The sequence below is a fragment of the Monodelphis domestica genome, chromosome 1 (assembly GCF_027887165.1).
Source record: "Monodelphis domestica isolate mMonDom1 chromosome 1, mMonDom1.pri, whole genome shotgun sequence".
NCBI classification, from domain to species: Eukaryota; Metazoa; Chordata; class Mammalia; order Didelphimorphia; family Didelphidae; genus Monodelphis; species Monodelphis domestica.
In genome coordinates, this window is record NC_077227.1 from 478,886,293 (window position 1) to 478,913,227 (window position 26,935).

The 26,935-nt window shown below is 35.9% G+C and overlaps 1 protein-coding gene across 8 annotated transcripts in view; it reads left to right on the forward strand.

Moving 5' to 3' along the window:
- EHMT1 (euchromatic histone lysine methyltransferase 1) overlaps positions 1–26,935 on the forward strand; it is a 315,365-nt gene that overhangs the window by 30,807 nt on the left and 257,623 nt on the right. The window lies entirely within an intron of this gene.

The window sequence follows — 26,935 nt, forward strand, 5'->3', positions numbered from 1 at the left end:
AATATTTTTGTACGTCTTTTTTTTTTTATTATTATCTCTTTGAGGTATAAACCCAGTGGTGGTATGGCTGGGATCCTTATATATCTTGACTGTCATCTAGTGTATTAACAATCCCTTCCAGCTTTATGTTATCTGCAAATTTCATAAGAATGCCATCTCTCCCTTTATCTGAATCATTAATAAATATGCTAAACAACACCAGGCTATTCACAGATCTCTGGGACAATCTACTGTAGATTTCTTGTCCAGTTGATATGGAATCATTGACTTTTCTTTCATTCAACCAATTCTGAATCTAATGATTTATACTGTCTTCTTTCTGCCTTATATTTCTCTAATGGGTTGGGGTGTAGACATCTGTGGAAAAACCTGGATCAGATTAGTATGAGCTAAACAAAACACAGAAAATAGAAGGTCATTTAAAAGGTGAGGGAAAAAATATGAAAAAGAATATAATGAAATAAAACAGAGACTTAACATTTATTACCCAAATGGGAATGAACTGATAACCCTTTCCTCAGTGGGAGAATGAATAAGAAAACCCAAACATTTGCTGCATGTAAGAAACACTTAAAATATAAACATGAGTGAAAATAAGGAACTGGAACAAAATTTATTATATTTCGGTTGATGCCAGAAAACAAAAGAGTTGGCATCGTTTTAGATTTCAGATAAGGTAATAAAAAAATGGACAAAGTTAAGGGATAGACAGGGAGAAGACTACATTTTGCTTAAAGGTGTCATAGACAATACAAAAATATAATCGTTTAATATGCATGCATCAAAATAACATGATATCTAAATTCTTAAAGGAAAAGAAAGCTAGTAAAATTTTAAAAAGTATATATCTTTCAAAGTTAGGTCAATCCAATGGAGAGGAATAAGAAGAAAAACATGAAATTAAATACATTATTGGAAAAACTATATTTGAAAGACTGATTTCTATGGGGAATATTTAAGACTGTACCTCTTAGTGTTAGATGTTGCCTTTGCAAAACTTGATCATGTGTTAGGGTATAAATAAGTCATAACTATATGTAAAAAGGAAGAGTAACAAACATCCTTTAATAGTCATAACAATAAAAATAGTAATTTATTAGAGGGATTAAAAGGTATAATTTCAAATGAAGACCATGTACATCATAATTAATGAGTGGATCAAAGTAGAGATCTTTGAAACAAATTATTATTTTAAAAAGAATGGTTAACAGTAGGAAATTATTCCCAAAATTTATTGTACATAGTTAACTTAAAATAGTGCATAGCAGAAAACATATTGCTGAAAACATTGACAACATTCAAATGAGGAATAATGACTTGAACAAGTAAATGAAAAAACCCTGGAAAATCAACAGATTAACAGCTCCAAAATAAGCACACGGGAAGAAATCGTGAAATTTAGAGAGAGAAAAATATGAAGACAAACTGATAGATCAAAGATTTCTTTTTTTGTGAAAAAAAAAAGACTAATAAAATGAATAAACTACCAATTAGATTACAATATAAAGGAAAATAAAAAATGAACAAGGTAAAGAATAGAAGACAAATAGATTAATCAGTATATCTAGGCACCTTGGGCAGCAATACCACTACTGAAGGAGATTTCTTAGTCACATCAGACCTCATTCTTTGGTTATGAAATCGCAAATTGTTTTCTGTGAAAGGGATTATTTGAGATATCCTCATCTTCTAGGTATTTGGAATAGTAGTCTATGCACTGAGAAGGACTTTAAGCTTTTGGATTCTGAACCTCAGTTCAGCAAATGTGCTGATGGCAGGGTATTTATTTCACATTCAACAGATATAAAACAGCTCATATTTTTTCCCCATAGCTATCCTACAGACTTTTCCATTTTTAATGATGACACCACCATCTTCATAATCACTTAGGTTTGCAGCTTTGGGACCCTGGCAACCTCTTCTCCCTCCTCAACCCTCATATTTAGTCAGTTGCCAAGTCTTATGATCTTATTTCTACTTACACAACCACTAATCAAGTTCAAGTTCCTCATCACCTCTCACCTGAATTATTGCAGTACTTACAGAAAAAATAACCTTTACCTTTTATCTTAGAACCAATTCTTTGTTTTGGTTCGAAGGCAGAAGAGTGGTAAGGGCTAGGCCAGGGATGGCCAACCTTTTAGAGATGGAGTGCTGGGCCCCACCCTACCCCACCCCCTCAGAGACCAAGTGCCAAGCACTGCCCTGCTCCACCTCACCCTCTGGGCCCCCCCCAAACCCATACAGGAGAGGGAGGAAGGGCTCCCATCGGGCTGCTGGGCAGAGGGGTGGGTGAAGTGAGGTACCAGTGGCGAGGGGGAGGAGAGTGGCTCCAGTACTCTGCTCCCCTCCAGCTATGTGCTATGCTATTAGCTATGTTCCTTTCAAACCCAGCTCCTCTCCAACCCCACTACAGAAAACACCTTCACCACAGACTCAACAGGCTGTGGTCTTTGCTGCTCCTCACAGTATGTGAGCCCTGACCCTGCCCACCCTCCTCTTTATCCCACACAGGGGAGGAAGGAAGCTCTCACATTGGGCTGCTGGGCTGGGGCAGGGAAATGAGTAATATCCTTAGGCACATGGAGAGGGGGAGGGTATCAGCTCTACCCTGAGTTCCTCTGGCTATAGTAAGGAACTCTGGCAGGTGAGGGCAAGTGTGTCCACAGAGAGGACTCTGCATGTCCTTTTTGGCATGTGTACCATAGGTTTGCCATCACTGGGCTAGGCAATGGGGATTCAGTGACTTGCCCAGGGTCACATAGCTAGGAAGTATCTGAGGTCACATTTGAACCCAAGACCTCCTGTCTCTCTAGGAGTGGTTCTCAATCCATTGAGCCTAGCTGCTTCTATAGTACTCTCTTAATTAGCCTCCCTGCCTGTGATCTTTCCCTCTTTAAGTTCATCCTTTCATGTAGCTACTCAAGTGATATTCTTGATAGAAGGGAAATAGTCAGATAATGATCTATTACTTTTCTACATATAAACCTTCAATGTTCCTTGCTGCCTCTATGATAAAATACAAATTTCTTGGCCTATCACTTAAGTCTTTCACAGGAGTATCTCAGTCATCTTTCCATTATCATTTAAAATATATCTCTAATATAATTTTATATTGCTTCTCTTCACTTTCTGTTTTAGTCATACAGGCCTACTAGCTGTTAGCTATTAATGTGACATTCCATCTGTACCTTTGTGCCTTGGTACAGGTGATAGCCTAGATTAACTGTGCTTTCCCCTCTTATCTTTGACTCATAGAATCCCTTCCTTTCACTGATCAAAAGCCATTGATACCTGAGGCCTTTTCTGACCCTGATCTGTTTTCTACCTCTTAAAATATCTTTGTGTGTACTTTATATTTACTTATTTGGGGATATTTTTTTAATCCCCCTGGTAGAATGTAAACTCCATGAGGGCAGAGATATTTTTGTTTTTTCCTTTGTATTTCCAGAGAATAACATAGTGCCTTGCACATAGAAAATACTCCATTAATGTTTGTTGAATTTAATTGAATACTTAGTGTTGAGAGATTGTGGGAAAATAGATTGTTCAGCTCAGTGGAACTTTGAATTGATTCACCTCTTTTGGAAACATTTGAAATGATGTAAGAAAAATAACCATTCATACTCTGACCCAACAATTCTACTTCTGATTTTGGGTACCCTGAGGAGGTTGAAGAAACAATTCCATGTATGCCAAAATGTCAGTTGCAACACTTTTTGTACTTTTAGGAATGTGTACTTTTGGAAATGTGGTGAGTTCTCATTGACCAAGAAAATGGACAAAAAATTTATGGTAAATGAATATAATAAGAGTATTATTGTGCTATTAGCAGTGACAGATATGAGGGAGTAAGAGAAATCTAGGAAGTGGCAGTTAGAGGGTATGGAGGATAATGCTGGTCATGGAATCAGAACACCTGAATTCATGTTTTGACTCAGATATGAATCTAGTCACTTATTTTCTCAGCCTCATTTTCTTAAATATGTAAAATGGTGATAATAAGCAACTAGGTGATGTAGTATGGATAGAACACTGGCCTGGAGTGAAAAAGACCTGAATTCAAATCCAGCCTCAGACACTGATGTGTCTCTGGGAAAGTCACTTAACCTCTGTCTGTCTCAGTTTCCTCAGCTATAATATGGAGATAATAATAGCACCTACCTCTTAGGGTCATTGTGAGGATGAAACATGATATTTATAAAAATGCTTAGCACAGTGTTTGGCAAATGGTGAGAACTCATATATTTATTTGAGATATATAAATGCTTCTTTCCTTCCATTTTCCATCTCTCCCTACTTAAGAGGATTTTTGTGAGAATCAAATGAGATAAACCATCTGGATAAAAACACCCAAAACATTTTTTTTTAAACCCTTACCTTTTGTCTTGGAGCCAATACTGTGTATTGGCTCCAAGGCAGAAGAGTGGTAAGGGCTAGGCAATGGGGGTCAAGTGACTTGCCCAGGGTCACACAGCTGGGAAGTGTCTGAGACCAGATTTGAACCTAGGACCTCCCGTCTCTAGGCCTGGCTCTCAATCCACTAAGCTACCCAGCTGCCCCCTACCCAAAACATTTTTAAAAATTTAGAACATTTATTAAAACCAATATCCTGGGGGCAGCTAGGTAGTTCAGTGGATTGAGAGCCAGACCCAGAAATGAGGTCCTGGGTTCAAATTTGACCTTTAGATACTTCCTATCTGTGTGTTCCTCTTCAAGTCACTTATCCTTCATTGCCCAGCCCTTACCACTCTTCTGCCTTAGAACCAATATATAGTATTGATTCTAAGGTGGAAGGCTAAGTTTTAATAAAGACTAACTAATATCCTTTAGGTATTAAAATATAATTACTATATATATATGCCACACTGAAAATAACATTTTCAGAAATTGGCTATGAATGGACAGGGACTTTGGAACATGGTATTTATATGGGATTTTTAACAATTTTGTTAAATTCACATCAGATTATAAGAATGTTCACTAACATGGTTAACTTCTATCACTTGCCTGTATAGCAATATGTATACCCACAAACATACCTACATATGTAATACATATATATATATGTATATCCCCAAATTATAGATTTAGAGCTGGAAGAGATCTTAAGAGACTAGTTCAACTACCTTATTTTGCAGGTGAAAAAACTGAATCCCAGGATGATTAAAGGATTTGCTTGAAGTCAATACTAGTAGTGTTCCATGTAGAATTTGAACCCAAGACCTCTGACTCCAGAGCCAGTATTATTTTCATTGTTCACTGATGAAGTATTGGTTTATCTTAGCATTAGCTTACTCTAACTAGAGAGGAAATAAATTTGTGCTGTGATAGGAAGTTTTCAGGTTAAATATGAAGAATTTTCTTTTGGGTGAATGTTGTTACACACTGGTATGGAGAAGTCAGGAAAATTATCTTCTTTGTAAACTGAAGGAATGGTTATTAAATGATTTAACATGGTCTTTTTCAAGCTCAGTTATTCTATTCTTTAGGTTAATGACTCAAATCTTTTCCAGAATAAAAAGCCCACACAAAACCTTGCACAAGTACCCTTAGCAAAATAAGCTTTAATAAGATCTGCTTGAAAGAAGAAAGCTTGACTATGATCTCCTTTTATTTATTTATTTGAAAATTTTATTTAATTAGTCAATTTAGAACATTTTCCCTTGGTTACAAGAATCATATTCTTTCCCTCCCCTCCTGTAACCAATGTGCAGTTCCACTGGGTTTTACATGTGTCCTTGATCAAAACCTATTTCCATGATATTCATATTTGCAGTACAGTGATCATTTAGAGTCTCTGTCCCCAATCATATCCCCCTTGACCCATGTAATTGAGCAGTTGTTTTTCTTCTATGTTTCTACTCCTATAGTTTTTCCTCTGAATGTGGATTGTGTTCTTTCTCATAAATTCCATGAGTTGTTCAGGATCACTGCATTGCCACAAATGGAGAAATCTATTAGATTCGATTGTACCACAGTGTATCAGTCTCTGTGTATAATGCTCTCCTGGTTCTGCTCCTCTCACTCTGCATCAATTCCTGGAGGTTGTTCCAGTTCACATGGAATTCCTCCAGTTTGTTATTTCTTTGGGCACAATAGTATTCCATCACCAACATATACCACAATTTGTTCAGCCATTCCCCAGTTGATGGGCATCCCCTCGTTTTCCAGTTTTTGGCCACCACAAAGAGCACAGCTATGAATATTCTTATATAGGTCTTTTTCCTTATGAAATGCCCTTTGGGCATAGTTCCAAATTGCCCACCATAATGGTTGGATCAATTCACAACTCCACCAGCAATGCATTAATGCCCCAACTTTGTGATCTCCTTTTAGAGTAAGAACTTTTTTTGTATGTGCCTTTTTTTTTTTGAGGGTAGGAGGTGGGGAGAATTTCCTCTGCTTAGCACATTGTAGGTGATTAATGAATGAATAAAAAGAAACTCCTTACTTTTTCTCTTTGAATCAATATTGTGTATTGGTTCTAAGATAGAAGAGTAGTAAAGATTAGGCAGTTGGGGGGGGGGGTTAAGTGTCTTGCCTATAGGGTCACACAGCTAGGAAATGTATGAGGCCATATTTGAACCTAGAACCTCTTGTCTTTAACTCTGGCTGTTGATCCACTGAGCTATCTAACTTTGATTTCAATAAAAACTCTGAGGCCTAGAGAGGATTCTTCTCTGCTTCCAACCAAGATTCCCTGAAATACTTTTGGGAAAAGGATATTCAAAAGTTCTGTTCTTGTATATATAATTTGAGATGGCTAAAACCCTAGTCTATTTTCCCTTGCATTTTACATCAGAATTAATACTACATTTATAATTTATTTTGGTTCCTAGATCTGGTCATAATATAAAGCACAGTGCCTTCTTGTTAGAGTAGTGGTCAAGTATGGATTTGGAATGCTGTGTATGTTGTTAAAGATACTCTTGGTTGGTTGGTTTTGTGTGACTGATTTTCTCTGTTACTAGAAGGTTATTGGAAAATGGTTAGTGGAAAAAGCAAAAAAGCATCAGTGAAACATTTTAAATGCAAATAAATACTGTATTCTCACCCTTGCACTGGCTTTTATCAAGTAATCAAATCCTTTTCACATTGTAAAAGTTAGTAATGGCCTATTAGAATATTTATGTTTATATCTTCAATGTCATGCTATACATGGGAGAAGATAACTGGTGAAAACACAGATGAATTTCAGGGAAAAGGTACTTAAGTACCTTTTGTGTGTGTGTGCTTTAGTATCAGTATTTTTAAAAAGCTGTATTAAAAATGAATGGCACTATTTTTATAAAGTGTAGTGCTTTCATTGTGTAGGTGACTGGAAAGAATGCCTGATCAGTGTTCACAAAATTGTTTTTCTGTTTACATCAGTTATATCACCTGTATTTCCAAGGGTTGGTTTGGCTCTTTTAAAATTTCCCCTCATGGATATGTTATATGTGGAAAAATATATTTCCTTACATTTGTGTAACACTGGCTTTCATTAACAGTGTTTTTTGACTTAATACTTGTGGCTGTGCTTACTTACTTTATGCTAAATTGGTCTTGGACATTTAGTTCCTAGAATTGCTTGACATTGAATAAAATTGCATTTCAGTTGTCTTCAGGGTATGTCTCTGTCCCTCTTCCTATCTCTACACCTATTTGTATACTTTCAGAGTAGAAGCTCTTCTGCTTTCTTGGGCTCCTTTGTCTGATAAGCCTATAGCTGTGTTGTCAAATCTATGGTACCCTTGTCCAAGGGGGGCTGCTTCCTTCCCCTTCTCCCCATACACCTGAGGACATTTCTCACATGACCTGTCAGGGAGCTCACTTGCAGCTTGAGGGTTGTAGTTTGGATGCTCAAGTCTCTCAGGTCTCTTAAGAAGTTTGCTGTCGGGGGGGGGGAGGAAAAGAAAATGATCTATGTCTTTAACGAATAATGCTTGGAAATGACCAAATAAAATATATTAAAAAAAAAAAAAAAGAAGTTTGCTGTCACTGGCCTATGGCATTCTCCTCAAAATAATATTTTTTAATTCATTAAACAAAAGTGTATAGGAAACCAATTACATTGAAGTAGCTTTCAACATAAAAAAAAATCATGTATTGCAGGATAAAAATTCCTTTTTAAACTAGAGCTTGCCTTTTTTCTTTTCTTTTTAAAAATTTTAAACCTTTACCTTCTTAGAATCAATATTATACATCATTTCCAAGGTGGAAGAGCTAGGCAGTGGGGGTTAAGTGACTTGCCCAGGGTGACAGAGCTAGGATGTATCTGAGGTCAGATTTGAAACCAGAACTTCCATTCTCTAGTCCTGACTCTCCAAGCTGCTATTAGAACTTACCTTTTAACGCTGATATAGATAGATATACTCTTTTCATAGTTATAGAATAGAACACAGGTTCTTCTGTTCTTTACTATTCGGTCATGTGATTCACTGAAGTTTTAAATTTTCCATGGTCACACAGTTAAGTTGTGGCAGAGCTGGAAGTGAAGCTCAGTCCAATTCTTAGTCCTGGTGACCCACAGTCCAATTCCCCCATACCATTATGGCTTTAAAATATATTTCATAGAAAGTATTCTACAGTTAAAAATTAGATTTCCCCATTGGATCCAGCAGAATGGTTTGCACATAGCAGAGCTCCATTAAATATTTAATGATTGAATTTTGATTTGATTTGTTAAATCAAATGGAGTTTCTGTATAGAAAAAAGTTTTCACAACTATACAGAGATTAGATACTTGCCCCTGTTCTGTATGACTTGGCTTCTGTTCCTTTTGTCCATATCTGCTTTTTTGTAGCCCTTAGAATAGTTGATTGAGTTTGATTTGATTTGAGCTCACTTCATTACTCCCTAGAGTTGAGGGAGGAAATGCTTTCTGTTGGCTGCTGGACAGAGGGGCAGGGCATGCAAAAAAGTCTTTAGGCTCTGGGAAGAGGGGGAATGGAACAGCTCCTCCCCAATGGGGGTGGGGGCATGCATGGCAATATTTTACCAACGCTAGTTTAGGAAGACAATTTTGGAGACTGTTTTAATAATCCAGGGAGAGATGATGAGCCTCAGAACTAAGAGGCCTGGCTGTGAGATTAAAGGGAAGGGGATAGAAGTGGAGATATAGAGGTAGACTTTTGAGACACATTGGATGTAAGAGTTAAGGGAAAGTGAAGAGTTGGAATGGTTCCAATTTTTCTGAATCTGGGTGACTAAGAAAGATGATTGCTCCCATTATAGAAATAGGGAAATTCAAAGGAGTGGGTTTGGAGTTAAGGAAAGATGATGAATTCCATTTTGGTCATAATGAGTTTGATACGTTAATGAGATGTCCATTTGGAAGTTTCTCTCTAGCCAAGGATATTAAAGTGGGATTGGAGCTCATGAGAAAAATAAGAGCTTGATATATAAATTTGGGAGTCTTCTACATAGAAATGATAATTGAACTCATGGGAGCTGATGCAATCATCAAGAGAAAGGGTTATCTAGAGAGAATTGAGCAGAATAGAGCTCAAGATGGAACCTTGGGGGCCACTGATGATTAGAGTGTTGACAAGTATGATGATCCAGCAAAAGAAACTTAGAGGGATCAAACAGATAGGTAGAAGGACTACATCAAATGAGTAGTGTTAGGAAAGTTGAGAAAGGACAGATTAACCTGGAGGAAGCAAGGGAAGCAGTGCTAGGGGAAGGGAAAAAGAATAAGCATTTATAGAACATCTACTATGTAATAGTCACTGTGCTAAGGTCTTTACAAATATTAGCTTATTTGATCCTCATAACAATCCAGTAAGGAAGATGCTGTTATTTTCTCCATTTTCCTAGTCGAGGAAACTGAGGCAGACAGGTTTTATAAGTGACTTTTCCTAAAGGCAAACAGCTAGTGTATGAGGTCTTCCTGACTTTAGGCCCTTTGTTCTCTTCATTGTTCTACTAATGCATAGCTATCTATGCTTATATAAATAATCATTACTGTTTTATTTATCCCCATTTTAGTATTACTCAATTAAGTGAATGTATAAATATTCTCTTATTCTGGAAAAAGTTATGCTTATAGATTACCAAATATTGCTTTTTTGGGAGTTTTTAGCAGGCAATTATTAGTAAGAGAACTGATTTTTTTTCTCCAAAACTTTTAAAAATTATTTTGTAGCTTACTTATCTTGTTTGATGCTACTATTGTAGTTATTTGAAAAGAGGATATAAGGTTATGGAAAGTAAATTAAATGTTGGTAATCCTTTTGTTTGGATGACTGAAAAATACCAAGGGTCCTAGTATATAATAGGAGTTAGAGGAATGATTAATTTCTTTTGGCTTTCTTGTATATATAGTACAAATAGTATATATAGTACAAATAGGTGGCAGAAAATTCAGGCTAACAAGGGAGGAGAAATCCCATTAGATTTCTGCCATAAGTCTCTGAAGATTGCTTTTGGTTTAGGCAATGATGAGTCCTAGATTGGGGCTAGAAGCCTTTTATTTAAAATACATGAGTGGATGACTACCTATAAGAATATACATTACAAAACTATATGTTGTGAGAAAAATATACTTAAATTACAAAGCATAGCATTGTAACATACTCTTAACTATTTTACTGCCCTTTATGGCTTTTTTTTTTGGTTTCACTTTTTTTGTTGTTGTTTCCTACCAGGCCTATGATTTTATCAGTGTAGAAGGAACTGTCCTTGCCTCTCTACAAATGGAAATCAGTATCATCTCTGCAACTTGTAGAATTAGAGAATTACCTTGGGTGGGTAGTGGTGGTACTGAGAGGTGATCCCACCATTTGTATATGTCAGAGGAGGGACTTGAATCCATGACTTCATGACTTTTATCCGTTATACTACTGCTGCCTCTTTCTGCCTTTCTCCCTATCATATCTAATTATGCATTGGGTCTGAAAGTGAAATAATAGACTCCCATTACCTTAATAATAACTATCATTTCAAAATTAGTAAGATCAGAGATTAAATCTGGGCTCTTGAGCTCATTAAATTCTTTCATTTTATTGATGAGAAAATACACTTTGGGGGGCAGCTTGGTAGCTCAGAGTATTGAGAGCTGGGCCTAGAGACAGGAGGTCCTAGGTTCAAATCTGGTCTCAGACACTTCCCAGCTGTGTGACCCTGGGCAAGTCAATGAACCCCCATTGCCTAGCCCTTATCACTCTTCTGCCTTGGAGCCAATACATAGTATTGATTCCAAGATGGAAGGTAAGGGTTTAAAAAAGAAGAAAGAAAGAAAATACACTTTGAGAGATAGTGGCATATCCACAGATACAGATGTCATATAGAAGAATTAAGCTTTGAATACAGTTTTGCTATACTATGCCGTTTGTTAATACAACCTAGCAGATTTTGCTTTGGAGAAAAGTTGGCAGGGTACTGCTTCCCCCCAACCCCACCTCCTCTCTGCCTCCCAGAACACCTCCCCCCTCTAAACATAGAGGAAAAGGGTGATATGAATTCTTCCAGACCATACCATTTTCCTTCCACTGGACTATCTTAGAATTTTATCTTCCCTTTGGTCACAACCTCAACTCTATTTCCTCTTTTTTCACAACCTAGGTACAAAATGGCCTCTGGTCAGTTTGGAACAATTTCTCAGCTTAGTTAAGGTATTTAAATAAGGCAAAATTATTAATAAAATAATATTTCAGACCTTCCGGTTAATTAAATTTTCAGTGGCAAGAAAAATATAGATACCTTATTTAGATTCCATATATTTTTCCAGTTAGCAAGTAGCTTCTACCACTTTTCTTTTGGCAAGGAATAACTGTTAAAAGATGTACTACACATAAGGGAAGGCACTTTGGAAGGAAGAAAAGAAACAGGCATTTATCAAGTGCTTACTGTGTATCAGGCACTGTATTAAGTATTTTACAAATATTAATTAATATGTAACTGAAGCAGGCAGATTAAATGACTCGCCTGGGGACATACAGCTAGTATGTATTTGAGGCTGGATTTGAACTCAGCAGTATGACTAGCCCCAGTGTGCTATCCACTGTGCCCACCTAACTGCCTCTTAAAAATTTTTTTTCTTTGAAGGACAAATTAAACCAAAAGTTATAGTATATTTAAATGGCATTTAATTAAGGAGTATAGGTTCCACCCTTTAACGATAAAAATAAAAAATTTTTGGGAAAAGAGTTGAAACATCACTTCTTGAAGGAAAAAACAATTCAAATGTCCTTCTCTGTAGTGTTCCTTCAGTAAGTAGGGCAGTGAGTGAGGGAAGCTAGTTTTTTAGCCCATTTGTTAGTTTCTAATCCGAAGTCTGGCATCAGACTGCTGCTGTTGGAGCTTTCCCCCTCTTGACTTCATTTCTTCATGGCCCTTGTATCTCTGTTTCTCCAAATGTCATGTCTCATTTTTTTTTACCTTCCCCCAAAAAGCACCACATCACTTAGGAATGCTTTCTTTCCAAGATCCCATAACTCAAGACTTTTAAAGGACTTTGAAGACTACACCTCCCAGGTTTCTCAGTGAGGTCTTCAACCTTTCTTCATTTAAAGAGTAGGCAGTCTGAGCCCTGTTTATATTAACTTAGTGGTTAAATAGGTTAAAAAAAGTGAAGTCGTACAAGTTTGGCAATATATATAAATATATTTTTGCCAACCATAGTTCTTATATCATTAGCCAATGTCTCTAGTAGCTGCTGCCAAATTAATTTTCTCTTCCTGCTTCTTCTTACTTCCCTCCCATCTTCTAATATATTAGTTATTTTGCAGAAATGATTTTCCTTATTCCAAACTATATATGAATTCCTACTCCTCTGAAAAGGCTTTTTAAAGGATTTAGATGTTAATACAAATGTGCTGTCTCTTAAATAAGAGTCTAATACATTTGTCTGCAACAAACAGCATGGCGACAAAGTATCTAGAAACTTAAGTGGACCTAAAGTAATTTTCTCTAAGTGGGGTTCTCAATATAAATGTAGGCTTTTATCAGGTCATTAGATAATAGAAGTTTTAAAGTGAGATTGAACACAAACACCCCCCCCCCCCCAAATATATTGTCTTTCATTTCTACATATGATTATTGGTATGGCTGGTGGTGATAGAGAACTTAAGCCAGCAAGTTAAAAGGGTCATAGTGATTACAGGCTTGGATGGTAGATATTTAACAAGTGAAACTTTTTTATCTCCCCCCTCCCCCCCATGCTTATTAAAACAAATCATAAATGTGAATGATTTTTTGGTTTAATTTTAATTTAATGATATTAATGAAAAAAAATGGAACAAGTTCTATAAAAGATGAAAACTGAGACCTCTGTGTATTAAAGTATTTTGAAATAATTGGTTTCTTTGCAAGCATCTTGCTAACTAGTACATTATAGCCAATGTGCAATTGGAGAATTAGTATTCTAAGATGGAAAGTTTCAATTAATTGACTATTTTTCTTTCTGTGTTGACCTGCCTGGTCTGTCTCATGGTTAGAGTTTGTCAAGTAATCATCTATTGCTGACAGACTTGAATTTGCCAACTTGGAGTGAAATATATGTGTCACTTATGTCATATTCGTATGTATATGTATGCATATATGCATGTATGAAAACATCAAATTATAATGTGTTGTCCATAGGTATTGATAAGTTTAGTTGCTTCCATAACTGATCTGGGAATTCTGACCCCCTTCCCCCTTTCATTATGTAAGTTATGTATAATGACTATGTCTAGTTTAGTTTAGCTGGTTATATAGCACAAGTTAGTGTTGATGAGAGCAAGGTTGAGTTTCATTCTACTAGTGGGCCAGTTAACTTTGCTCCTTAACTCAAGACTGTTGTTGGTTATCCTAGAAACCAGAGAGATAGATTTGGGGAAGCTACAGACTTAGTCATAAAGACATGAGTTCAAATCCTTGTGGCTCTTGGCAAGTCATATAGCCCTTGTTGCCTCAGTTTCAACATCTGTAAAATGGGGTTAATAAGATTCCTTACCTTCCAAGGTTGTAATAGAATGCTATATAGAGTCCTGGCTTTGGAGATAAGAAAGATCCTGGTTTATAGCTTACTATTGACATATATGGACTGTGTAACCATGAACAAGTCAGTTAATCTCTTCTGATCTTTAGTTTTCACATCTCTAAAACTGAGATGCTGACATAGTATAGGCAGCCAGATGACTCAGTGGATAGAATGCTGGGTCTGGGGTGAGGAAGACCTAAGTTCAAATCTGGCCTCAGGCACTTATTAAGTTTTGTGACTTTGGATAAGTCATTTAATTCTTGGGTCAAATATAAACTTTTTTTTTTTTGCTTTTAGAACTCTTATATTTTAGTCCCTTCCTAATTTTTTTTTGTTTTCTTACATATTATTCCCCTCCAACCATTCTGTGATCTTTATTATTATTTATTAAGCTTTATTCCCCTACTCCTTAGTATAGTGTCTTGCTCATGCCAAGCATTTAATGTTAATTAATTGTTGTACTTGCTTCTTTGATGCAGAGGACCCAAGTGTGCTCTTTTTTGAAGGGGAGGAATCTCACAAAATCTCCTTAAGCTGAGCTTGTATCTTGTGAAACCCTTGGGATATCATTGTCCAACTTGTTTATTTCACAAAATCTTTTTGTCTCATGTTTTAGCTAAGAGAAATCCAGGGAACATCAGTATCTGACTCATTTTGCTTTCCCCAAAAGGTCTCTTAATTACCTTTGCAGGTACTTATGCTAACAAAACATGGAATATAGGCCAGGTTTTGTTTATTTCTGTACTTTAATGAAGCTGTGTTTTCAGAGATATGTGTACTACTTCCAGTGGTGTAAGTTGGAATCCATCCATGCTTTGTCAACTCATGTGACTCTGGTTCAAGTTCTTCTTTAAATCATAAGGACTCTAACATTATGGAACCCTTTCTGTAGATAAGGATTTCTTAACCTTTTTGTTTGTCATGGCTCCCTTAGAAAGTCTGGTGAAGCCTATGGACCCCTTCTCAGAATAATGTTTTTAAGTAGATAAAATAAAATATGTGCGATTACAAAGGAAACCAATTATATTAAAATGAAGTTATAAAAATTTATAAAAAATAAGTTTTCTGCCCCCAGATTAGTTTCTCCTTTAGATTGTTATTATATGTACACTAATGGAGAAAATGGACTGGTCATTTATTCTTTATTCTTGCTACCTGACTTGTCCATATCATCCTCTAGAAATGAAAATGTAAAGAATTAGGCAGAAAGCTTATGACAACTGATTATGTCAAATCAATCAATCAAGATATGTTTAAATATCCACTCTGTGCCAGGCACTCTGCTGGGGTAGGTAAACAAATACAAGAAAGAAAATGGTTCCTGCTCTTAAGGAACTTTGATTCCATATGTGGGCTAAACCATATTCTTAAATAAGTAAATAAAGGATATATCCAAAAAAATAAAAAGTGGATTTGGAATTGGAGATAGTATTGAAGGAATCAGAAAAAATTTTTTTGAAGGTGGTAGCATTTGAACATTTGAAGAGAGCCAGAGATTTATGAAGAGGCAGAGGTGAGAGAATATTCTTGGTATGGAGGACAATTTGTGTAAAAGCATGGAGGTGGGAGATGGAATATCATGTATACAGAGCAGTAAGAGGGCCAGTTTGGCAAGAATCTAGAGTAAAAGGCAGTGTAATCTGTAGGGGAATCAGTGAAACTTGTTGAGTAGGAGAGTTACAGATCTGTGCTTTAGTTTGGCAGCTGTGTAGACAGTGGATCATAGAGAGAAAATGAGTGCAGGGAGTCTCATTTAGGAGAATTTTCAAGTTCCAGTTGAATTCCAGTTACTTGCTTAAATCCTTTCCTGGCCTCTTTTGTTTTCTTCATTGTGGTGATTGGTAATCTGTTATGGACATTTTATTAATTTGCTATTTGGGGTCATCTTATTTCAAAGGGTCAAGTTGGATTTAACCCACCTATCTTGTTTTTTATTATTCTAACTTTGTATTGATTTTTTTCCCCTTTCAAGGTACTGATCTTACTGTATATATGTTGTTGGTGATTTAGAAATGACTTTCACATAAGGAAGTGTAATCATTTACTGTCTGTTAAAACATAATTAGTTTTATATTTCATGATATTCAGCTTTTTATCTTAAGAGCCTTTCTGGTCTCTTCCAGGTATCTAGGTGCCCTAGTGGAAAGAGTCCTTCTTTTGGATTCAGGAAGACCTGAGTTTGAATCCTCTTTCAGACACTCACTTACCCAAAAGCTGTGTAACCTTGGTCAAATCACTTAACTTCTTGCAGCCTCATTTGTAAAATGGGAATAATAACAGAACCCAAGGTTGTTATGAGGATCAAATGAGATAATATAGGTAAAAGTTTTGTGAATCCTAAAGCACTATCTTAGTCAGTAAACTTTATTAAGCACCTGCTTTGTGTACTATGCTTTGTGTTAAATGCTAGGGTTATAAAAAAGAGGCAAAAGACTGTCCTTGCTCTCAATATAAATAAATATGTTTATCTTAATGTTAATGTGTATGTATGTACATGTTTATACAAATATATACCCATATAAGTATTTATTAGACTGTTCCTGAGGCAACATATTTAGATGTGATTCTAGAAACTTTTGATCTCTTTCTTTAATTATGTCATGTTTTCCAGCCTTTTTTTTTTGCCATTTTCCTCTATGCTCACTTTTATGTTAAATTCATTGAACATTAAGGTATGTGTTGATTTAATTTGGAAGGTCTTATTTAATTCTTTGTATAATTCTCAATTTCCTTATCCACTGCAATAGGTTGTAAGATCCCAAATTGCAGTTATTTTTCTGGTGTACACATATGTTGTCTCTGTGTGTGTGTATGTATATATTTTTTGCAAATATATCATGAATATTGTAATAGTAGAGGACCAGGTGACCATATTGAAGAGACAGTATTAGATTTGGAGTCAGAGGACTTGGGTTTGAATTTTGGCTTTGTTGCTTACTGTTCCAATGATCTGGACAAGTTTCTTAAATTAGTTTCTTCATCTATAAAATGAGGAAATTGGATTATATGACCTCTAAGGTTCCTTTCAGTTCTAGAACTATGATGTTATGTTCTTATGATACCATGAAATAATATTACTTGTCTTTGGATGTAAGAAAACTAGTAATTCCCCACTCTACCCCACCCCCAGCCCCCTTTTTGGTCTCAGTAAGGACAATTTTTTTTCCACTTGTCTGCAACTTTTGTAAGAGTTAAAATTTAGGGAAGCTGAGGCAGGTAGAAATTAGTTTCTCTCTGCAAGGAGTATTATATTTTTATGAGATTTATTGAAGATTAAAATATAAAGAAAACACAAGTAAGAAAAGCACGTGTCTAGGCCCAGAGAGCCTATTCACGACCACTCACATCTTGCCTGCTAGGTGGAGAGCCCAGTGTGCTCCGAAGTGGAAGTAGGAAAGAGGGGCAGAGCCTTTTTACAACCAGGTTAAATACTCCATCTCGCTCTCGGCCCAGGTGAGATTACCAGGCATTCTGGGGAAGTGGAGCAAGGACTTCTGGGGATTGAAGTCCTGGATTCAGGTCTCCATTTTTACATACCCCTGTTTGATCGTTATTGGGGAAAGAAGTTTCCCCAAAAAGGATAATGAAAACATAATCAACTTTAAAAATACAATAATGTGAGGATAAGAGAAAAAAAAGAAGAAAACCAATAATTGCTGGAGGCATTGACAAAAAGCCAGTTAGGGGGCAGTCCCCTTTGGCATGAAAGTATACATACAAATAAATGTTCAATCAACCACACCCAAAGTTCATTTTTGAGCAGCTTGTGGTCTGGAGGCTTCTTCATGGTGTCTTCTCCAACAGTTCAGTTTCTAGATTCAGAGAGGTATCATCTTTCTTTACCTAAAATTCTTCTCAAAAGGAATTTAAACTTTGTAATTTAAATAATATTTTTTATGCTTTCTATTGTCTTTTGGTTTCTAGTGAAAGTGTCAGGCTGATGACAAACCTCTTTTTACTTAGATTGGTCCTCAGAAAGCAGGCATTATCATACCTCAAACTTTTAATACTTGAAAAACATTCTGATCTTGCTGATATAGTTTACCAGAGGCCAGGGCTACCTCTAGGCCACACTGAAACATTGGAAAGAACATTGTGGAGATTTTATTTAAAAGGGGGTAGGAAAAACTGACCTAAAAATTTTCCCCAAAGAATGGGCTCATATTCAAGACCATCCAAAAAGCATCAACTAATTCTTTCTGGTGAGTTCCAACTTATAATTTTTTTCAGTTCTTATGACTCACTGTATAGCTGAAGGGATAGGCTTTGTTTCTCAGGTATAGTGGTTTCTTGCCTGGATGATTTTTCCTACACCTATAAGAACTTGCAAATTTGCTCCTCCCATTGTGACTCTACCACCCAAAAAAGAAGAGAAAGAAAGAAATAGAAGAAAATATGCTTCAGTTAGCACTCTTAAGTCAGTTGTCTTTCAAGGGTAGATAGCATGTTTCATCATGAGTCCTTTGAATCTACAATTGGATTGGTCAATGTGTTGATCAGTTACTGAGTCTTTCAAAGTCGATTATTTTTACAATATTGCTGTTACTGTATAAATTGTTCTCCTAGTTATTCTCATTTCACTTTGTATCAGTTCATACAAGTCTTCCTAGATTTTTAAAAAACCACCCCCTTCCTCATTTCTTAAAGCACAGTCTTCTATCATGCTCATATACCTTTCCCCAATTGTTGGGCAACCCCTCAGGTTTTAGCTTTTTGCTACCACAGAAAGAGCTGTTGTAAACACATTAAACACATTCTTAGGTGTCATGTATGAAATGAGTAATGTGGTATATTTTGAGACTATAACCTCTTTAACTATGTTAATATTAAGGAGTTAGTATGAAGGATTTAATCTTCCTGGTATAAAAGCTGTAGCTGTAGTAGTGGTGAAAACAAAAAAGCCTTTCTCCATGTCTTTTTTACTTCCAAATGAGGAACAGTTTAGTAATGAAATATGATATAAGATTGGGGGAAGGGCTGACATAGTGAGGAGGATAAGAGACTGAAAATGGCAGGCTGAATGCAGGTAAAAGAGTCTTTTTTGGATTCATATAATGTTGATTTGTTACCAAGAGAATTTTATTCCATAACACTGAAACTGAGGCCAATTTCATTGTGGAAGGGGCTGCAACATATTTGTATCTAATTTATATTTTGCATGTATGACTGGAAGCTCTCAGGAGCTTGCATGATACTAGAATTCATGGAGTTAAATAAATATGACACTGGCCAATATTGTTTATGTGTAATACTGATTTATGGACGTTTTTCAACTGTTTTTCCTTTTTAAAAATTTTATCTAATTTTTTTGTTTCTTAAAACAGTGCTGAGTTATGGGAAAAAATGGAGCCTGTGTAATGAGGGATTTATTTTTTTTTGATCTTGAGTTTAATAGGGGAAACCTCCATCATATGTTAGGAAAAGATAATAACCATATATATAGTTATGATATTTATGATATTTCTTCCCTAATAAAAGTCCCAAATAATCTAAATCTTTTGATAGTATGAAGTTAAAAAAATACTTTTGAGTAAGGAATCTGATAAGAGTTTCAGAGAATTAGGGATATTCTATTGGACTTTTAAACTTTTCATGTGGTTCTAAAATGTAATTTCCTTCTCATGTCTGAAATAGGCCTCATTTCATGAATTGGATGCAACTGTTGAAAAAAGATCTCAATTGAGCATGCCCACTAGAAAATTAATCCTTTAGAGGGAGTTGGAGAATTAAGCTACTGTAATTTCTCTGCAGTTGGCTGCAGTAAACAACTGCTTTAAGACATGAAGACAAACATTTGATGAAGGTACATGGAAGTAAATCTGAATTTAGAAATATGATTTTTCCCCTAGCCAAAACTGGGGAAGCATGATCTATGAAGGAAAGAGCTTTTTTTAAAAACTGTAGTGGGTCATTTTTCTTGGCATGGAGATTTTTTTTTCCTATGGTCTGAGTGTTATTCTTCATGAGTAAGCCCTAAGCCCTGCCTTATGTGAGGCCATATTGAGAGACTAGCTTTTTTAAGAGTGGGATCTTGACCCACTGTCACTTGAAGTTGCTGATGATTAATACTGTTTCCAGCCTGTGGTATAATTTTGCTATTAATTTAGGAAAAATATAATAATTTAGTTCTTTTCAGTTAATAATAGTTGTCAATTGATATTGCAAATTTCTCTTGAAAATTTCAAATTTGTAGATATGGATACAAATTGGTTACAATATGTTAATTTGCTTACATTGATTCTTCCCTTTCCCCCTTCCTCAAAAAAAAAAAAGGGTCTACTGGTGTGATTTACTGTGGGGGAAAAAAACCAAGGATAAAAGATCAAACCAGCCTATTAGCTGAGTGACAGGGAAGCAAGGAATGAGAAAAGGCAGACTCAGTTTGGGACCAGGTAAGGGATTAGCTTGGGTATAAATGGAAAATATGACAGTAGCTTGGGTATAAATATGGAGCAAGGAAAAATTGGGCCATTTTATTATGCATTTTTGCTCTCTCTCTTTTTGTAGTCTCCTAGAGAGAGAAAAAATTTCTGTCATCTGAATGCAGGCATACAACTTTTAACTATCCAAAAGGAATGAATGAAAGGAACATTGCTTAGAACAAGGATTGTTTTGATTAAAAATGAATGGCCACTCCAGACAATGTATTTTAGCTATTCCTGTAAGGGAATGCAATCTTTTTTATTGGGAAGCCCCGTTATTCGTGAGAGAAGGGGAAATGGGAATGACATTACTAGGTAATCCATAAAAGTATGCTTAGTCATTGGAATCTTCCAGATGATCCTAAAGGAGGTAAGGAAATTTCAAAGAGCTAGCTTGTTCATTAATTTCAGTTATACTCAACTCTTTATGACTCCATTTGGGATTTTCTTGGCAGAGATTCTAAGGTGGTTTACTGTTTCTTTTTTATTTTATAGATGAAGAACTGAGGCAAGAGAGTTAAGTGATTTGCCCAGGGCCACACAAGTAATAAGTGTATGAGGCCAGATTTGCGCTCAGGAAGATATCTTCCTGACTGCTCCAGTACTCTATACATTGCACCCCCTACTTGCTCTGAGAGCTAATTAGCTGTTGCTTAAGTGTGGATTTAGGTGTCGAAGAAGGAGACCAACTCTCAGAGAAGGCTTTGTGTATTCATTTTTAATCTTAATAATTCATTCATTTAAAGTAGTTCATGTTGGTATAGGTTGGTTCTTGGCATGTGCGTTTTAGAACTATCTTGTTCCCTTGAAAGGATATATGGAGGTGATACTTTCTATATCTGAGGAAACTCAAGTGTCTTGGAGTAGAATGAGGAAGAAGCAGGATCAAACAAAAGGCATAGTCCCTTTTGTACATTCCGTGGAAGGCTTTCATATTATCTCTGACTTGACCTTACTAAAGTATTTCCAACAGCAGTATTGTCTTTCTCAACTATTCTGGTCTGGAAAATGGCATCTTTCTTGGTGGTAGATCAGAGAGGGAGAGAGAATATTTTTCGGGGTTTGGGAATGTTGGTGATCTCACAAATTTCTTTTTCTGGTCTAGTCATTTTCTATTTTGATGATTGGCAGCACTGCCTGTTTAGCCCATACGGGCATTTCATATTTATTCTTTGTTGAACCAGATATGTTGTGTTTTTGTTAGGGAAAATTTTGTCAAGATAATAATGCATGTTTAGATATAGTTCAACTAGTTCTTTTCTTTGTTTCTTGCTGAAAGCTGATATTCTGAGGGGAAATGTGTAGAGAGGTAAAAAAAAGAGAGTAAGTAGGTCAAATGGAAGATATAGCACTACTTTTCATTATATCTGCAGTTGCACGGTTATGGAGGAAAAATGCTTATAAATATCAAGCAGAGTTCAGCATACCTATTGATATTTCAAAAGTGGTTAAAAGATTATATTTTATACTCAGGGAAGTATAGAAAAGCATGTTATCCATGTCATCTACCAATGGTGAATGCTTGCTTATCTTTTGTGAGTGTATTCTTTTTCCCTCAAGAAGATTTCTCTTGCACAAGATAGCTGCCACTAATAGGGTAATGGAACATTAGTCGAATTTTCATGATGAAATGTTAATAGTTAAAAATAGAGTACTTAAAAATCTGAAATGCATCCTTTGTTGGCTTTTGGGAGGGTTTGGCAGTGCAAATGGAGGAATAATGTGCTGTTACAGGTGCTTACCTTGTGGGTTTGGCTATTATGTCATCTGGAATATTATATAGATTTGTCTTTCCCAAAGTGTGTTTATTTTCTCCTATAAATCTAGAAAGGTCTCTATGCAGATTAAATTTATGGTCAGGGCAGCAGAAATTAGTTTCTGGAATAAATGGGTCATATTTAAGAATTTATCATGGTGATTATGTAATTGTGCATTCTGTTATTTTCTTAAAGGAAAAATGAGGATGTTTGTTAATCGAGAAATAGAATTCAGCTACTTTTTTTTTTTAAACCCTTACCTTCCATCTTGGAATTAATACTGTGTATTAGTTCCAAGGCAGAAGAGTGGTAAAGGCTGGGCAATGGGGGTTAAGTGATTTGCCCAGGGTCAAACACCTGGGAAGTGTTTGAGGTCAGATTTGAACCTAGGACCTCCCATCTCTAGGTTTGGCTCTCAATCCACTGAGCTACCCAGCTGCTCCCGATCAGCTACTTTTAAAAGATTTTTGATTCAGTGCTTTTATTAAGGGACTGCTAAGCTAGCTTTTATTTTCTTTAAGAACTTTCTAATTTAACTGCTTTTCTGACAACATTGGTCTTGCAAATTTATGAAGATTTAATTTAATTTAAATTTTATTAATGCCTCAATATTCATTATGTGCTTAGTACTATGCTAGAAATTATGCAGAACAACAATATTTCACACTTTCTCAGATGGCTTCATCTTGGATCCCCCATAATAACACGTTTTGCTTAAATAGTTCTGCTTTACAAAATGCTTCTTCATAGTTACCTTTGAATAAGAAGTATCAATATTATTTCCATTTTATAGATGGGGTAATTGAAGCCTGGAGAGGTTAAATGACTTACTTGTGATCACTTGGTAAGATAGGGAATTTGAACCCCAACCTCCTTAACAGAAATCCAGGGCTCTTTGTAGTACCCAACCCTGATCTTCCTTGCTCTCTTGAATGGGAGGAGCTGTGTGTAATGGAAGAAACAGCCAGAGCATAAAGAGAGGTGAAGTAGAAGGGGTTTCAGTATCTATAGCACTATAGTGGCAACTTTCATTATGGTGTAAATTGGTGATGTTGCAGGTTCCACCTGGAGAATATTGCAATGAGACCTAGACTATTCATTATCATAAATTTGAAGTTGGAAGGGATCCTGGAGTGATCTAGTCCAGAAGTGTTAAAGTCCACATGCTAAACTCTCAGTGCTACCCAAATCAGATTAATTTGTAATTAGGTAATGGTTAGCAAAATAAATAAAAAGATAATACAACATAGGTAATGTTAATTTGATTTTTTAAAAGGCAATATGTGGCTTACAGGGATCCATTTCTATTTGAGTTTGACATCACTAATTTATTTTCTAGATGAGGTAACTGAGGATCAGAGAGACTTGCTAAAGATTATGCAGAGTAAATGAGATTTGGGATTTAAACTTAGGTCTTCTGACTTCATATCTAAGACTTTCCATTATACCACACAATATACTCTGATAGAAGTTGTGGTCAGTGACTTGTCTAAGGTAAAAATTAAAATTAACATACAATAACTTCAAATGTTATATTTTATAAGATTTTTTAATAATCATTAGAAGCAAAGGAATAAAAGGTAATTATCTAACAAAATAAAAAAACCACGTGTCCAAGCTAATGTACTTGCTCAAAAGGCTCACTCTATCAAAAACCGCGACACAGGAAGCAAAGAGACCTAGACACGGAACTCTACCCAATTTATCTTCTGTCTATGTCAACAGGTAACAACAGGAAGTGAGTGGGCTCCTGGGTAGTATAGTTCAAAGGTATGAGATTTCTAATCACACATTCCCCTGAGATCCTTTGAAAGACTAGTCTCTCCATGAATCTTGTAAAGAAAACCAATTTTTAAATCAATAATTTGGGGATAAAAGGAAAAGGGAACAAAACCAATGATTGCTAGGCACATTGACAAAAAGCCAATTGGGGGCAGTCCCCTTTGGCATAAAATTATACTTACAAAATAAATGCATTCAATCTCCCTCAGTTCAAATCATTATATCCCAAAGTTCACTCTGGATCTTCTGGTGCAGTGTGTTGTTTCTGAAGGCATCTTCATGGCACCTTCTCCAAACACTTTCTGGATTTGGGGAGGTAGCAGGCTTCTTATCCTGAAATCACTCTCAAAAGAATTTGAATTTTTCATTTAGGATAATAATACATTCCCTACTGAGGAGGATATTAACAAACACAGAGATCATCCATAGCTGAGTTATGAGGTATATGAATCAATTGGCAAAAGAAAATTAAAAAAAAACCATAAAATCCAAGTAAAAGAGATAAAAATAACTTCTCGATGAAATATAACATATTAAAGTCTTATGTGTAAAAATTCTAATTAAAGGAAAAATAAACCTGTAACAGGTGCTTGAATCAGGGCCCATTTAAAGTGATATATGTCCCCTAAGCCTGTAGGCCAAAATGCAGCAATATTGCATTTACCCACTGACAGCCAGGACTACAGGAAGTTGCCATACTATAAGAGAGAAAAAAAGGTCTAGATTTCAGCAGCAAATTGGGGAGTAGCATTCAGTGGTCTGATTTTACCTTTTCTCTCAGGGATTCTGGAGCTAGGATGACAGCCAAAGTTGAGGTGCTTGATACACTATGAGACGGAGAAGGCCTGCCTCTGACATATGCTAAAACATCTGCAACCTGGAACCCCTAACAAGTTTAAATCTTCTTGTCTTGGCTCAAAATTTCATTAATCCCATTGGGATTGGTTGGTCTCTTTGACCTTGTTTTTGATTGGCATTATGCAGATTAGCTTTGTGCTTCTTTGGCATTGTGCAGTGGCTCTTTTTGTATTTCCTTCTCTTGGAATCAGACACAATCATTAAGCAACATCCCATAATTTTTAGACAATGAATGGCAGCTTTCTATAGTCTAAAGCTTTTGGGTATGCACTTATATTATAGCTAATATATATTAAACTTATATTACTTCAGAATAAAAAAGATTAATATTGATTGAATGTATTTATAAGTACAAGAAATAAGAAAAGGAAAAAATAAAATATTTTATCAAAATAATAAGAAAAGCAATAATAAAATAAAAATTCAGGAATTCAATGTGTTTCCCCAAACAGTATCCATTTGTCTATGGATTAATATCTCCATTGCATGTGGCAGGATTCAGTCAATCAGTTTCAGTAGAAGGTACTCTCTTTACATGTGAGCAATGAATCCAAAAGTCCTTTCCCCCAATTTTTATAGCCGTTGGAGTAGTTAACAGTAATTGAAATGGCCCTTCCTTGGAAGACAGACTGAGTTGCTCCAGTATGTTGGAAATTCTTTATGTACACCTTGTCTCCTGGGTTCAGGTCATGAAATGAAAAGTCTATTGGTCCTGCTTGTACTGTATATTCATATTCATGGAGCTTACGCAATTTGTTCTGCAATTCCTGTATATAGGAAGCAATAGAAGTACCTCTCCCTAATAGTGATGTATATGCAGGAGAAAAAGGCTTAGTCTGTAGAGGGGAATGTCCAAAAAGCATCTCAAATGGTGAGATGTGTAAATCTCCCTTGGGTCTGCTTCTAAGATAAAATAAGGCCAGAGGAGATTTGTACATCTCATCATTTGAGATGCTTTTTGGACATCCCCCTATACAGAAACTAGATACAAAGGCTAGATAGGAGAGGTTATATTCTCAAGGGGAGGTAAATGGTACATAGAGATGTAATTTTCAGAAATACTATTATGATATTACAAGTTTAATCTTAAAGATTAGAAAAAGAAGATAATTGCTTTGCAAGTAAAAACCAAGGCCATCTTCTAGGAGGCTTAGAAAAGAGCTCAGAGGCAGAAAACTGGGTTACAGTAAGCCACACATTAAGGCTACTTTCCAAAAGAATGAGAAGAATTTTAGAAAAGAGAAGAGGACATCCAAGATGAAAATAAAAATAATGCTTTCTGCTTTAGCTATAAGAAGAGGCCAGGACTGGATACCATTTGAATAAAGAAGACTTAAATGAGTGAGATCTGGGAGATTGTCTTAGAGAGTTTGTACTTTTTAACCAGAAGGATATGTTAATTCTAATTTGAAATACGAAGTCCTTTGGTCTTACTGTCTAAAGTAGAGCTACTCTAGGTGTAGATTAACTGTGATTCTGGGAAATCTGAGGCCTTTAGATTATTTTACCAGCAAGGAGGGGGACTGATGTGTCTCCTAAATGCCTGGAATTAAAGTCATTATATTACTCTTTCATAACCTTGCTTGTATATTTTATTTAGGCTTGAAGGTGTCTCTGGACTGTTAAGGTCTCCTAGCTTAGTACAAGTTCGAGGATCTTATACTAGATTTGAAAGGCTTTGAGTTCTGGGGATAGACTTCATCCAATTGCACAAAAACCAACCCAAGTCATTAATGACAGAATCAACAAGAATGTATCTTCTATTTGCTGGGCTCTGTGTGTTTCAATTTGGGAATACAAAAAACTCCAAAATGAAGCAATCCTTACTTTCCAGGAGCTCTTATATTGGGTGATATATATAAATCAGCTAGATAAAGTTGTGGGTAAAGCACTAGTGGTTGGAAGACCTGAATTCCTTTAGGAGATTGGATTTAAGATGGGACTTGAAGGAATCTAGGGAAGCCAGTAGGTAGAGAGGAAGAGGAATGTTTCCCCTCCCAACAGGAGGAAGAACCAGAGTAAATGATGAAAATAATAACATTTATTTCCTAGGGTTATAGTGAGGATAGAATGAGATAATATTTAAAAAATACTATGCAAACATTATAGAGCTTTGTAAATTCTCATTATTACGTATTGGATTAATGAAAAATAAATATGAATTA